Raw genomic sequence first — 15,164 nt, 5'->3', positions numbered from 1 at the left:
GGTGAAAAAACCGGTCGAACCGGCGGTTAACCGGTAAACCGGGAGAACCGTTCGGTTTTTTTACGGTTTATTGGTTTGCATATTAAACTTCAAAACGGCGTCGTTTTGAAGGAAAAAAAAAAAAAAAAAAAAAAGAAGAAAAGAGCTATGCACGAAGCCACGATCCCTAATGGCTAATTCCCAATCCTCATCTCACTATCTCAGTATCTCAGTCTCAACTCTCACCCTCTCACCCTCTCACGAACCCTAATAGCCACCACCATCGCCACCGCATCCCACCGCCATCGCCACCGCATCCCACAGCCCCTCTTCGCCGTCGCGGAGCTCCTCTCCTCCATCGCCGTCGCGGAGCTCCTCTCCTCCATCGTCGTCGCCGAGCTCGCCACCTCCACCGTCTTCGCCGAGCTCTCCACCTCTACCATCGCCGCCGGTAATACTCTGCCTTCCACCTTGGCTCCTATTTAATCGTCGCCTACTCTGTGCTTGATTTTATAATTTTTTGATTTTTCTGTTCATGATTTGTTAAGTCTGTGTTCATCTGTTCATGTTTTGTTAGCTGTGTTCATCAGAAGTTCAGAACATGTTTATAATTTGATTTTTCTGTTCATGTTTCTGTTCCTATTTGTTCATGCTGGATTACATGATTTTGGTTGCTGCTTGATGTTTATTTGGATTACATGATTTTGAGTTGCTGTTTCATGTTTATCTGGATTACATGATTTTGGTTTCTGTTTGATGAATCTTCAATCTGTTTTTGGCTTTCCATTATGATGCGTTTATTGGTGACTTGGGATTGAATGATGATCATTGCAAGCAAATTGAGGCTGGGGCGTTGAAGGCAGCTGGGGAATTTGTCATCCTTCTTTTCTCTGTGTGTTTATGTGTGCTTATTAATATTTATAGAGTTGTTTCTTGTTACTGTGTGTTTGTAATCAATAGCCAATAGTTGTTAGATTGTTATCTATTAGCTTGACAATCTTTGTAATAATGTACTGAATGGTATCTCAAAATTTCTGTGGCTTTGAGAATATTGTTACTTTTTGCTTCTGTTTGGTGGTTCATGAATATTCTCAGTTGATTTCTGTGATTGTCAAGCTGCATGAAGTTGATTTCTTTTTTACGTTTTATTTTTTGTTTAGTTATAAGCTTTGATGTTTGATGTTTGAACCTCTAATATTAAGTAATGGATAATTTATTATGTAAAATATTAAATTTTATTAAGTTAGAAATTATTAAATTTATATACTTAAGATTATTTTAAATTTTTTAATAATTTTATTTAATATTTAATTAAACCGGTTGAACCCCGGTTGAACCCCGGTCGAACCAGTGAACCATTAAACCAGTGACTTCACCGGTTTATTGACCGGTCCGGTTCTCGCAACCTTGGTTTTTATTTCCACTTCATTTACCATTTTAACTTTTATTATTATTATTATTATTGGAATTTCATACTTCAACGTGTTAAAGACTATATATCTGTCTGAATTGATATTTGAGGTTGAATAAATTTAATTTTATAGAATTAATTTTGAGTAAAAATAAATTTACGCTGATATGATTTATATTTGACAATAAAATTAATTTTAATAAAATAAATATTATTTGAATAATATTGCTTAAAATTATTTTTATAACATGACATTAAATTATATTATATACATAAGAATGTTTTAAAATATGTTTATTTTTTTAATGTTTTTTAGTATTTTTTTTATATAATATTTTTTTAGTATTTTTAGTATTTTTTTAATATGTTACAATTTTTTATTATTGTTTTTATTTATGATTAATTTTTTATTTAATTTACTCTACTTAATAGAATCAATAATTCATATTATAAAAGATAACAATAATTTATATTTAGAGAAAAAAAGTATAGCTAAATAAAAAATTAGAACGTTTCAAAAAGATAACAATAATATGTATTTTATGTGATTCAAACAATAAACTAAACAGGCTCTAATTGGTTGTAGGTCTAAATTTCACTTGTAAAAATTTTGATCAATAAATTATTATATATAAAAAATAAAATTCAAACCATCAATATTTATTTAAAAAGATGAGTGAACTAACCACTCAAATTCACCAAAATTAATTATATCAATTTTGTCATTTTTTAATCCAAAAATTTAGAAAGGAAATATAAATAATTTTAAGATAACCTATGAAACGAAATTCAAAAATAATATTATTTTAATAAAAAATAGTGTAAGTACACTTATAATTTTTTTAGTTTATATTTTTAAAATCAGAAATTGCTACCAGTGATTTTATTTTTTTTTAATTTACAAATTATCCAGTAATTTTATTGTTTTGAATTAGTTTTTTATGGATAAAATTCAAAAACTTTTTCATATCATTAAACGAGCTATTTTTAAACATTTATCTTTTAAATGGCATTCAATGATATATATATATATATATATATATATATATATATATATATATATATATATATATATATATATATATATATATAATATGAAAAGATTATGACATTTAATAATATATTGATTGATATAATAAGTGATTAATTGATTATATTAGAAACTATAGTAATTAATTGATTAATTAGATTTTTGTCCGATTTTTTTTCATAAATAGAATTTCAAATTAATTACCTTTTCAATTTATATCTTGTAATTGATTTTTTTAATAAAATAATATATTGAATCTCATTGATGATTTGATAATGGCTTCTTTTTTGAATAAGAGTGGTAAAAAAAATTTACACCTATGAGCACTGAAGTGATTAATAGAGATCCTATAAAATCCTATGGATATGAAACTCCACCCGTAGATGGATAAATAGAGACGGAGTGGGGATTAAGTATACGATCTACCGCAAAATTTATGAAACAAAAAAAATACTTAAATATCTTTATAAGTTATGTACAATCTTAAGAATTGTTTTATGAATTATTATATTATTTTATTAAAATTAATTTATTTTATTTTATTTTATTTTAATTTATAAGTTAAAAATTTTGTACATATATTAATTATATTAAATTTTGTGTTTAAATTATGTTTTAGTTTGATGCATTTAATTAATTTGTATTGAATTTTATTATAATTATATTAAATTTTAAAAAAAAAATAAATTTTAAGTAGAAATTTGTGACAGAAATAAAATAGCATCAGAGATTTTTACTAAAAAACCAGAGGATGGAGAAGAGGTTTTTGTCTCCACAAAGGTTCATTGCTATTTCTATTCTTGATTAATATCACGATATTTAAATTATATCACATAATTACTTTTTTATTAATCCAAAATGTTATATTTTTATTTTTTTAATTATATCTTATTATTGATTCTGCTTATGATTTCTTACCATTATTAATTAATGAAAAAAATATATTAAAATGTTCTAAAGTCAATTTTATATATTCACTAAAAGATGTCAAAATAATAAAAACAATAACGCTCTACATCTAAGTAAAATATTTAATTAAATCTAACTAAGTTATTATAGCAACTTTTAAAATCACGCACCTCCTTCTCCTTCTCCTTCTCCTTCTCCTTCTCATTCTCCTTTTCTTTCTCTGGTTCTTTCTCCTTCTTCTCCTTCTTCTCCTCCTCTTCTTCTTTCTTCTTCTTTTTCTTCTAAATTCGCGCATGCATGTTCTTCTTCTTCCCTTCTTCTTTTCCTCATCCTTCTTCTTCTTCTTCCAAATTCGCGCACGCAAATTCTTCTTCTTTTCCTTTTTCGTTATCGTCATCACCAATAACACCAACATTTTACAAATATCTTTATTAGTTATAATTTTCTCTAATGCCATCATTAAATAATTTCGGTTCATTTTTTAATTTATTTCGGTTTATTTATATGTTAATTGAGTTTCACTTGATGCTACTGATAAGTATTAACTAAATTTTTTATTTCTTAAGTAATTTCGATTCATTTCTTAGTTTAATTGAGGTTCATTTGGATACAGAAATAAATTCGATGTGTTTTTGTTAATGATTGAATCTTTTTTACTGTTTGTTCAAATCTGAACTAATTTCGATTCATTTGTGTGTTAATTGAGGTTCACTTAATGCTGCTTTGATCAAATTTTTATTCCTTAAGTAATTTTGGTTCAAACACATCAAATTTATTTTTGGATCCAAATGAACCTTAAATAAACTGAGAAATGAACCGAAATTACTTAAATAATAAAAAAATTGGTCAATACTTATCAGCAGCATCAGGTAAACTTTAATTAACACACAAATGAACCGAAATTAGTTCAGTTTTGAACAAACAGTAAAAAAGACTCAATCATCAATAAAAACACATATAATTTATTGAGTAAAGGACAAATAGGTCCCTGACCTTTTTTTCTGCGGATATTTTTGTCCCCAAAGATTGAAAAATACATTCATGTGCCTGACCCTTCCAAAACGCGGACAAATTTACCCATCTGTTGAAGTGACTCCGTTGGACTCAACGAAAAATGCTGACGTGGCTCCCGTGACGCTGACCTGGCCGTTACGGGAGCACACGTGGCATGTAACTTTTTAAAACAGGACATATTAGTCCTCTCACACTAAAATGTGTAGCTTTTCAAAACAGGACATATTAGTCCTCCCACCTCAAAACGACATCGTTTCATCCAAATCCCCAATCTTTCACATTTATGAAACTGTTTCCTTATGTATTTATATGTCAAAAAATAAACACCATGTGAAAGTCCATCCCTTATAACAGTGATGCCCAGTCCTCTGTATATTCTTTTTAGTCCCTCTTTTCTCCATACATTCTTGGCAACAATTATAGGACCTTTATGTGGTTGTTCTATCAAGTGTTTTTCATTGCGACGAAGCTGAAGGCGAATTTTGACCAACTCTATTGGGGAAATGATTAGGCTCTGGAGGACACCTGTGCCAACTCCTCCTAATGCTACACCCTTGAAGGAAGGAGGGTCATTAGGAGAAACAGATTTGCCAAATACCCTTGAGAGAATTGCATTAGTTTAAAAAACCATAGCATTTTGAAATGTAACAGAGGCCAAAGGTGCACCCATGCCACGATAGAGAGAAGCAGGTCCTTCCTTAGCCAAAGCATTTCTAAGAATGGTGAATGCTGATGATGAGCCATGGCCACCGGTGTTTAAGACCTGTTGCCTTATTCGAACTATGTCTAATGGATGACCAGATACTATCCCAACAATTCCTCCAAATCCTCCTGCTACAAACTCCCTTCCCCAACTTGTTGCATGAAATTCTGCCCAGAGATCCATTTTCTTCTTTCCTCTGTTTAAATTATGTGCTACAAAATGTTGAAAAAGATCCCAACAATTCGGGTTTGCTACAATGCTATGTTTTTTCCAAAGCTTGATTTTTTTTCCTGATTAACAAACCCAAGAGAAACAAAATTGATTGAAAATTAAAAGTTTCCACAATTTATGAAGAACATGTAAGAACTCCTCATAATTCTAGAAAAATTGCTACACTCTCAAATAGAATCAACAACTTACCATAAATTGCATATGGAGGAAATGGCTCTGGCCGAGGAGGAAGTTGCCATCCAGGGCGGCGGAGGGGTTGAATTTCCCACCGACGGCAAGTGGCGCTGGCGAAGCTGCAGTTCTACATCGAGGCAGTGGTGACAAGGTTGGCACCGTCGCAAAGGAGGAAGGAGAGGACACCGTGCATGATGGAGGTGGCTGGATCCTGAGCGGCGAGGACGGCGTCGCGAGTGATTCCACGGGTGTGCTTCGCGGTGGCGTTGTTGCAACACAAGGAGCACCGAACGGTCATGTGGAGGCAACGCTGAGTTCCGACAGTGATCCTTGCAGAGATTGGTTCTGTCGTGCTTCTTCGATTGTGGCCAAGCCACCACTACTGACGGCGGCGGTCTTCTCTGGGAGCACGAAGATGAGACTAGAACAGAACAGTGGGACACGGTGGTTATGGAGGGTGCGCATGGGAGGGGAGTAGAGTGTGTTAGGGTAAGCAAGGGAGTGGAGAGGGAGGGGGATGGGACAAGGAGAGGAGGGGCAGCGTAAGTGGTGGTGGAAGAGGGAGTCAGGGGGCAGGAGGTGGTTGGGGTTGGAGGTGGCTGAGGACAGTGACCCATTTCACCGTTTATGTGGAAGGATTAGGGCTCATAAATGTGAAAGATTGAAAATTTGGGTGAAACGACGTCGTTTTGGGGTGGGAGGACTAATATGTCCTGTTTTGAAAAGCTACACGTTTTGATGTGAGAGGACTAATATGTCCTGTTTTAAAAAGTTACATGGACGTGTGCTCCCGTAACGGCCAGGTCAGTGCCACGGGAGCCACGTCAGCGTTTTCCGTTGAGTCCAACGGAGTCACTTCAACAGAGGGGTAAATTTGTCCGCGTTTTGGAAGGGTCAGGGACATGAATGTATTTTTCAATTCTTGGGGACGAAAATGTCCGCAGAAAAAAAGGTTAGGGACCTATTTGTCCTTTACTCTAATTTATTTTTGAATTCAAATAAACTTCAATTAAACTAAGAAATAAATCGAAATTACTTAAGGAATAAAAAATTTGATCAATACTTATCAGTAGCATCAAGTAAATCTCAATTAATTCACAAATGAACCGAAATAAACTAAAAAATGAACCAAAATTATTTAATGATAGCACAAAAAAAATCAGAACTTAACAAAATATTGGTATTATTAGTGATTACGATAACGAAAGAGAAAAAAAAGAAAAAGAGAAGGAGAAAAAGGAAAAAGAGAAGACGAAGACAAATGATATATTTTGCATTATTGAATTGCCGTGTGTATACGTTTATGTGATGAAAATGATTTTTATTAAGTTTGGGACAACTTAATTAGATTTAGTTGGTAAAAATACTTGAATATGTAGTTAGACTTTAATTAAACCACCTCGCTTGTTATGATGAGTCAGCATTTAGATTAGTTCTTCAAGTGGCTATTTATTTTGTTAGATTAAATTATACATACCATTAACACCAATGCAACAGAAAATAATTCATGAAATTAAAAAAAAAATGAAATTCTGTAATCATCGTATTATTGCTGTACGCAACAGAAATCATTCATAAAATTGTTTCGTGGCGGCTTTATGAAATTCTGTAGTGCTCTGTTCGACGTATAAACACAATAGCCTATAGAAAACTTTTTAAGTATATAACATATTAATGCTAGAGGATGATTATAATTTATTTTTTTTATTATTAATTAATAATTAATATTTAAAAATATAAGATAAAATATATTATTAAATTATTAAAATAAATAAATAAAATTAAAAGATTGAATTAATAATTAAGTAATAATTAAAAATAATAAATTTTAATAATTTTTTAATATTTTTTATATAATAATAATATTTATTATTATTATTAAAGTATAATAACTGTAGTGGTTTGTATTTTGTAACAAGTTTATAACAGAGAGAGAAGAGAGAGATAGCGCTAGCGAAGATCAGTATGATCTATTAATAATAAAACAATTTATATAAAAAAAATATATAAGTAATTAACAATATTTTTAAATAATATGTTAACAATGTAAATTAATAGAATTAAAAGAATAAATTAATTTTAAATTTAATTAGTAACATTAAATTAAAATATAGTGTATTTTTATTTGATTAATAATTATTTATATTATTCAAGATAGTCATTGTTTATCTAATATTTTCTTTTATATAATGGATGTTACACGCAATTAAGTAGGACGTTTGATTATATAAAAAATTAACTATAAGTTAGTTATTTTGTTTTGTTTAAAAATATATATGTAATTTTATTTATTTTTAATATATATTATATATTTTAATATATATTGTAATTTTAATATATACATAATATAATTAATTCACCAAAATTAAAGAGTAGACGTTTGATTTTTCTAACAATATTTCTTGCTGTTGACTACTATAGTCTGTATCATCTTCGATTCTCGAATATTATGGCCACGAAGTTACCATTATTATTATTATTATTTCTCGTCTCGTACTATATGAAATCTAAATATTAAATTTTAGATATTTTATTTATAAAAATTATGATACTATATGGTGAGTCATTTCTCTTAACAAAAATTTAAAGTGTTAAATTAAAACACATGAATAATTATATATCATACACTAAAAAAAATAATTATATATCTAATCATCACCGATAAAAATAGCAAATTAAGATAAAATTTCCATGTCTTGCAATTGCAAACGTATTAATGACGATTATATTGCTTGTAAGAATATATGTCGGATTAGATAGGATTGCTTCAAATAATTTCTTGTGGCTTGCTTTAATTTTACGGCAAAATAACCCTTTCACTCTTAATTTAATTACAATTCAGTCACCCAAAAAAAAAATTAATTACAATTTTCCTCTTCAGCCTTTAATATTTTCCCTTTTTAAGCTGTGACTTTTACGTACTTCTCATTCGAAGAACCAAATAGAGAGGAATTTAGAGTTTGTTTGAAAATTATTTAATATGAGAAAATTTTTTTATTTTTTTAAAAAAATAAATTTATTTTTATTTAAAATTTAATTCTATAATTTAAAATAATTATAATATATTAATAGAATATAATTTAAATTTAAAGAATGTATGAGTGGATTTGAAAATCAAACTTCTTTTAGTCTGATTTACAAATAAAAAGAAAATGAAAATGAAAATTTTTAAAAAAATTTAAATCATTTATTTTTAGTTGTTCTAAAAAAAAATTTAATTTCTAACATTTCAAACAAATTTTTAGACATTTTAATTTGTATTCCGAATAAAAATGGAACCAATAAAAAAAATATAAACTTATGCAAGAAGACATAGAATTCATTTAAAATATTTTGTAAATTCTTTCTCTCTATACTAATGTTATAGGAATAGATTTGAAGCACAAAAAAAAAAAATTCTAGTATATCTACTCTTTCAATAGCATTTTTCCTACATATTTTTAATCATATGATTATTCTAAGTATAGTAGAATTGTATTTAGAGATATATTTAAAATCCTACCATACAAAATGTAACAGTTTATATCAGACATTTGATAAAATCATCGATTTTTATGTGAAATTTATCTCTTTTTTTTATGTTCTTTTATATATTAGTGAATCTGTTACGACAAAAATTCATTTTTTAATTTTTTTTAAGATAACAATGAAAGAAAATTATTATCGTAGTATGATCTTTTAGTATTGTTTCATTATTCGTCTTAATAATATTGTTGAGACTTATTAAGTCAAGGTAGATATCAACATCGTCGATGAGTAATAACTCAAATGGCATATTCTCTCCATACTCAATTAAGAGGTTGCGAATTCGAGTCTTATATCTTTGGTAAAAAAAAAAAAAGGGTAGATATCAACATCAACAATTGATGGCAATTTTTTTAGAAATATAAAGTGGTATAAATTTCAACTGAAAAAATTTTAATATTATTCAAATTATTTACTTTATGAGTTCTTGTGCTGATAACATAACATAAAATCATGATAAAAATGGAAAAATATAAATATCTATTTATAAGAGTATGAAAACTTTTGTTAATAATTAGTATTTTTATCCGTAATAATATTACGGGAATATAAATTTTTTAAAATTAGAGTCTACTTTGTTCTAAAATTATAGATTATGCATGACACAAAAGATTTATAAAATCAAACCTGGCCCAACACTAAGGACCAGGTCCAAATATACCAAAAGGCCCAATCCAAAGATTGACCTTCGTTATTCACCGACCTCTTTAGAAGAGGTCGGACTCAACACAGACTTCCTTCCAAAGAGTCGGGCTCAAGAGATAGCTGGCAGATAACACTTATTCAAATAAGTAACTGCCCCTAAAATCTCTCAACCCACTTCTAGAAGCCATATCCCAACAATCCCTAGATAAAGGGACGGTTATCCACCTAAAAAGGTGGCACTACTCCAATGGTGGTTATTGGATCACCACTATAAATACCCTGACACCCCTCAGGTATCACTAAGTTCCAATACATTCTAAACCTGCTTAACCCCATGCTGACTTAGGCATCGGAGTGTCTTTGCAGGTACCACCCCCCATCTCTTGGAATACACAACTCGGAGGCGGCTCCCAGACGTAAACCAAGTCGGAGACCACACTCCTCCTGCGCTTGGGCCTCACAAACAAGCCCAACCACCGTCCGGTTCTAGGTAAGCCCCGAAACATTGGCGCCGTTGCCGGGGACCTGGAGCTCAACTCTTGATAATGGCGGATGATCAACAACATAGTCAGACAACCACTCGACATGAATAAGATGCAAGCATGTTAAAAAGAAGCTGGAATACAGTTTCTATGGATACCAGAAATCCCGTAAAAACTTCTCCCAATGAGAAGAGGATATCAAATAGGGATGATGATTCTACTTCTACAGTTAAATTGGATTAAAAGAGAAGAAAGCACCGTCCCAAGGACATTGTAGAAAGCAAACCAAGACGAACTCGAAAGCCAATTGAATAAAAGAATTTTCAATTCAGAAAATTCAATTGGCAAAAGAAGTTACGTGAAAAAAAAAAACGAACTCGAAAGCCAATTGAATAAAAGAATTTTCAATTCAGAAAATTCAATTGGCAAAAGAAGTTACGTGAAAAAAAATGAACTCGAAATCCAATTGAATAAAAGAATTTTCAATTCAAAAAATTCAATTGGCAAAAGAAGTTACGTAAAAAAAAAAAAAAAAAGAGGAAAAGGGAACGTGACTAATCCCAACCTCTTCGTGAAATAGGATGGACAATGACATCTGTGCCAACTTACAATCTCGGAAAAATCCATGATACCCACTCATGGAATGGAGCAGTTGCATGTTCCAAATACACAGCATCAGCCAATTTGAATGCAACCCAAACCGACAACGGAGTGATGAATCCATTTTTTTCTTCAGTGGATTCACATGTCAATCATAACAGTGAATAACACAAAAAATTCTCATGGTACATCTTTCGTTGGTTGCTCACAAATTACATCACTGTCAATGAATATGGAAAGAAATATTCCTGTGGTAGAATTTGATGTTGTTTGCACACCAATAAAGATGGATGTCTTCCAGGAAGAAAACTGAAATCCGATCCAAAGAAAAAAGAAAGTCGGGGTGATAAAGGCCCAGTCTTCATTGGAGGGGATGATGGTCAGACTTTTCTTCAAAGGTCGGATGAGTTGGGAGCTCACAAAGAAAATCCGACTTCTTTTAGATCCCACGAAGAAATTCCGACCTCTTTTAAAGGTTAGACTCTACAAATGAGGTTTAAAACCTCATTACTCAGAAGAATCCGACCTCTTTAGAGCCGACAAGGGAAAAATCCGACCTCTTTTTGGAGTCTGTAAAAAATCCGACCTCTTTCACGATCAACTCTACAATGAGGTCGAAAACCTCGAAGAATACCAGAAAGAGATTCTGACTTCTTTTAAAGATCAGAGTCTACAACGAGGTCAAAACCTCCAAGCTTAGAAAAAAAGTCCGACCTCTTTCCAAGCTTAGAAAGAAAAATCCGACCTCTTCTAAGAATCCAAGCTTATGAAGATAATTTGACCTCTTCTGAGGATTCAGGTCTACAAATAAAAATTCGACTTCTTTTAGAGCTTATGAAGAAATTCCGACCTCTTTTAAAGGTCAGACCACAATGAGGTCAAAATCTCTGAATTTATAAAGGAAAATCCGACCTCTTTTAGAGCTCATGAAGAAAAGTCCGACCTCTTTTAAAGGTCCGACTTTACAATAAGGTCGGATAGGCTTAGAGCTTACAAAGAAAAGTCCGACCTCTTTCTTGAGGTATGACTTCGAGAACCAGATCCCAAGCATAAATGGCCATGAGAAGGTCATACGAAGAAATTTCTCAACCGACAACCTCGTCTTGATCCAAAATGACATCGGGCCAAAATCAGACGAAAAATGAAAAGATGCCAACAAAGTCACTTAAGACTTGAAAAAGAACTACTACAACATACTCGACTTACTCGAAAACAATCTACCCAGATTGTGCCATATCTACAACAAAAGGGATACTACAGCTAGAAAGCGCACCTTACATCCTAATGCACACTTTTTCTGACTTGAAGTGACGAGATCCAAAGTGGTGTAAGAAGTTATAAATGCAAATCGTGGTCCAACCTCATTAAGCCACTTGTACTAAATCAAGCTGGCAAGGGGCAAACCTAAAACGAATTGCATAAATAACTTAAGGACAGCGTGATCATAATCAAACATCAACACGAAGAGGATGTAAACCTGACCTCACAACAATTTATTTAAAACAAATTGAAAAAGGGTGGTGATTTATTATAAGAATGCCTCCTCAAGCCAAGAGATAAGTATCTGACCTTACTAAGTTAACACAACAAGTATAAAACAAGTTATTCGACCTCCCAAAAAGAGAGTCCAAAATAACTTGTAAAAGTCACATAGCAACAAATAGTAAGATTCAAGAATGGCATGACTGAATACTCGAGTTTGACTTTATGAAGCTCGACCTCGAGTAGGGACACTGGCTTATTATGAGAGCCAAGTCCAAAATTATTAACCAAAGACAACATTCTACAATAATGCTAGGGCACAAAAGAAGAACGTGACCCCCTTCCAGAAATCTGAGAGCAAACTCAGATAAGGAAAGAGCTCTTGAGACAAAGGATGGCTACGAGATTCGCCGCAAAAGACCCTATCTTGATAAGAAAAAATATCAGGCTACTGATTTCAGGCGAATGAAAGCTGACAACAAAAAGGATAGGACCTTACAAGATTACTGAGATCTTAGGAAAAGGTTATTATAAGGTGACCGACTTAAACGGTACCGAGTTACCAAGGTCGTGGCATGTTTGTAACATGAAAAGGTACTATAGTTAAAAGCGAACTCTACTCCCTGATGTACTCTTTTCCCAACTTCATGATTTTTTCCCAAAAGGAAAGGATTTTTTCTGAAGGGGGGTTTTTAACGAGGCATCACAGTAGAGACTAAGGGATCATAGATAGTGAAAAACCCTTAGTAGCAGTAAAAGTACCTTCGCAAATAAACAAAGATCTTTTATCTCTTATAAATTCCTTCTCGTTTTTCTTTCTTTCTACGAAACGCGCCGACTTAAGCTCGACAAAGCGTGAAAATCCCATGAACCGACCTAGATGGTCGTCAGGATAAAACGACGAGATACAAGTCGGCGTAAAGAGGTTATGAAAGTCGATCGTAATAAACTCGAAAATTATCTGACTTACAAGTCGGAAAAACCGAAAAACAAGGAAACGCATCGCAAAAATAACCTAAATCATAAGAGCTCAATAAATCAAAAATTGAGTATAAGGAATACCAAAAAGAGATCAGGAAACCTATTGAAAGCACTAAGGCAAAAGGATGTCCCGAGTTGTTAAGGAAAACTTAACTTAAAGAAAGGGACAGTCAGCCAAGAAAAAGGTTTTTCAAAACAAAGATAAAAAATATTTTTTCTAAGATTACTGAAATCTTAGAAAAGGGCTACTACAAAGTGTCCAACTTCAAGGGTGAAAAACTGCCAAGGTCGCGACACACCTCCAACATAAGGAGATAAAACAATCCTTATGAAAATTGATTTTCTACAATTAACACACACCAATTGAAGCTCGATAAACCGCGGAAATCACGGGCCGATCATTTAGAAATCGCCTGGATGAAGCGACGAGGAATCAATTGGTGGAAAGAAGTTACATATGCGAATTGGAAAGAAAACACCTCGAAACAGCTCGGGCCAAATGGGTTGAAAAAGTTGTGTTTAGAACAAGTCGCAAAAATAACTTAACTAAATATGCCCCTCGAGGCATAAATACGATCTAACAACTCGATCCACACGGATAACAAATGGATCGTACAAAATCTCAAGCCCACGATCTCATCTCTACAAGTTCTAAAAATAAACGACATAGTCGTATAAAATGGAACAATTTCACAAAAACAAGTTGTTCCAAGAAAACTTGTTCTAGTATTCACAACAACATAAGGATAACTCGGATTAAACGAGTTATGCCAGTCAACCATATTTTCAACAAAATTGTGTCAAGCACAAGTCGTGTCTATCTAAAAGCAAAGCTTTAAAAATGATTTGTATCAAAACAAACCATTAAAGCAAAGCATTAAAAAGTGATTTGTATCAAAATAATCACTTCAACCAAATGACTCGTATAGAAACGAGTTAAAAAGGAAGGATTGTAAACGTTTTTTAACAAAATCGAAACGTAAAAACTATCCTCCAAAACAACTTGGGTAAAACGAGTTATATCATACACAAGGATGACAACCTTGTAAAAACTAGAAAGGGGAGGGAATAAGCATATAATCCCTTCACCTAAGGCGCCAATTTATGCTCGACAAAGTGCAAAAATCACGAGCTAATCTTTTCAATGGTTGCTCGGATAAAGCGACGAGGTTCAAATTGGTGTCCAATGGTTATAATACGGCTTGATGATTTAAAACAACTCGAACTCATGAGTTGAACAAAATCGAGTAAAAAATAACCATATGATCTAAGAAATTTGTATTAAAACAAATTGCGCAAAACAACTTGATATATAACGAGTTGTGCTTCAAAAAAGTGACTTGTATAAAAAACAAGTCATCTATAAACTCAGAATGAATGAGTTCAACAAAAAAAGGCTTCATTCAAAAATTCTTTCTGCTTGATTGCTCGAGTCCGACTTCATAAAGCTCGACCTCGAGCAGGGGCATAATGGATAAAGCAACGAAGTCCGATGGTTATAAAGATGATCTGGTACTTTAAAAGGACTCAAAATAAACAATTTGTACTTGAAACAAGTTGTGAAGTCCTAAAAATAGCTTGAATTTAAACAAGTTGTATGAAATTAGATCAAGAAATAGCCACGTTTTAATTAAACGATTTGAAATGAAACAAATCGTAAGACCTTAAGACTACTCGCATCGAACGAGCTAGATGAGGTTATACTCATAAATAATTACAATTTCTGAAATAAACGATTTGCATCAAAACAAGTCGTAAGAAATCAGAATAAGTTTCAGAAAGGTGATTTGTATTAAAACAAGTCATGTATCCTCAAAACAACTCGAATTGAACGAGTTGTATGAAACTAGGAAAAGAAATATTCTTTGGTTAAGCAAGATGTGCTAAAACCAATCATACAGAGCCTACAAGCCCGAGTTCAAATACTCGAATCCAACTCTTAAGAAAAAGAGATTGAACTCGAGTAGGGGCACTGTTCATACACTAGCCCAACACTAA

General features: G+C 32.1%; 1 pseudogene; it reads right to left on the bottom strand.

Moving 5' to 3' along the window:
- Positions 1–246: 246 nt before the first annotated feature.
- LOC107647541 (mitochondrial arginine transporter BAC2 pseudogene) lies at positions 247–5,229 on the bottom strand (annotated as a pseudogene).
- Between the last annotated feature and the right edge of the window lie 9,935 nt (positions 5,230–15,164).

The sequence above is a fragment of the Arachis ipaensis genome, chromosome B6 (assembly GCF_059453495.1).
Source record: "Arachis ipaensis isolate K30076 ecotype BB chromosome B6, ASM5945349v1, whole genome shotgun sequence".
In the NCBI taxonomy this organism is placed as follows: domain Eukaryota; kingdom Viridiplantae; phylum Streptophyta; class Magnoliopsida; order Fabales; family Fabaceae; genus Arachis; species Arachis ipaensis.
This window is presented reverse-complemented; position numbering and strand designations above follow the sequence as displayed.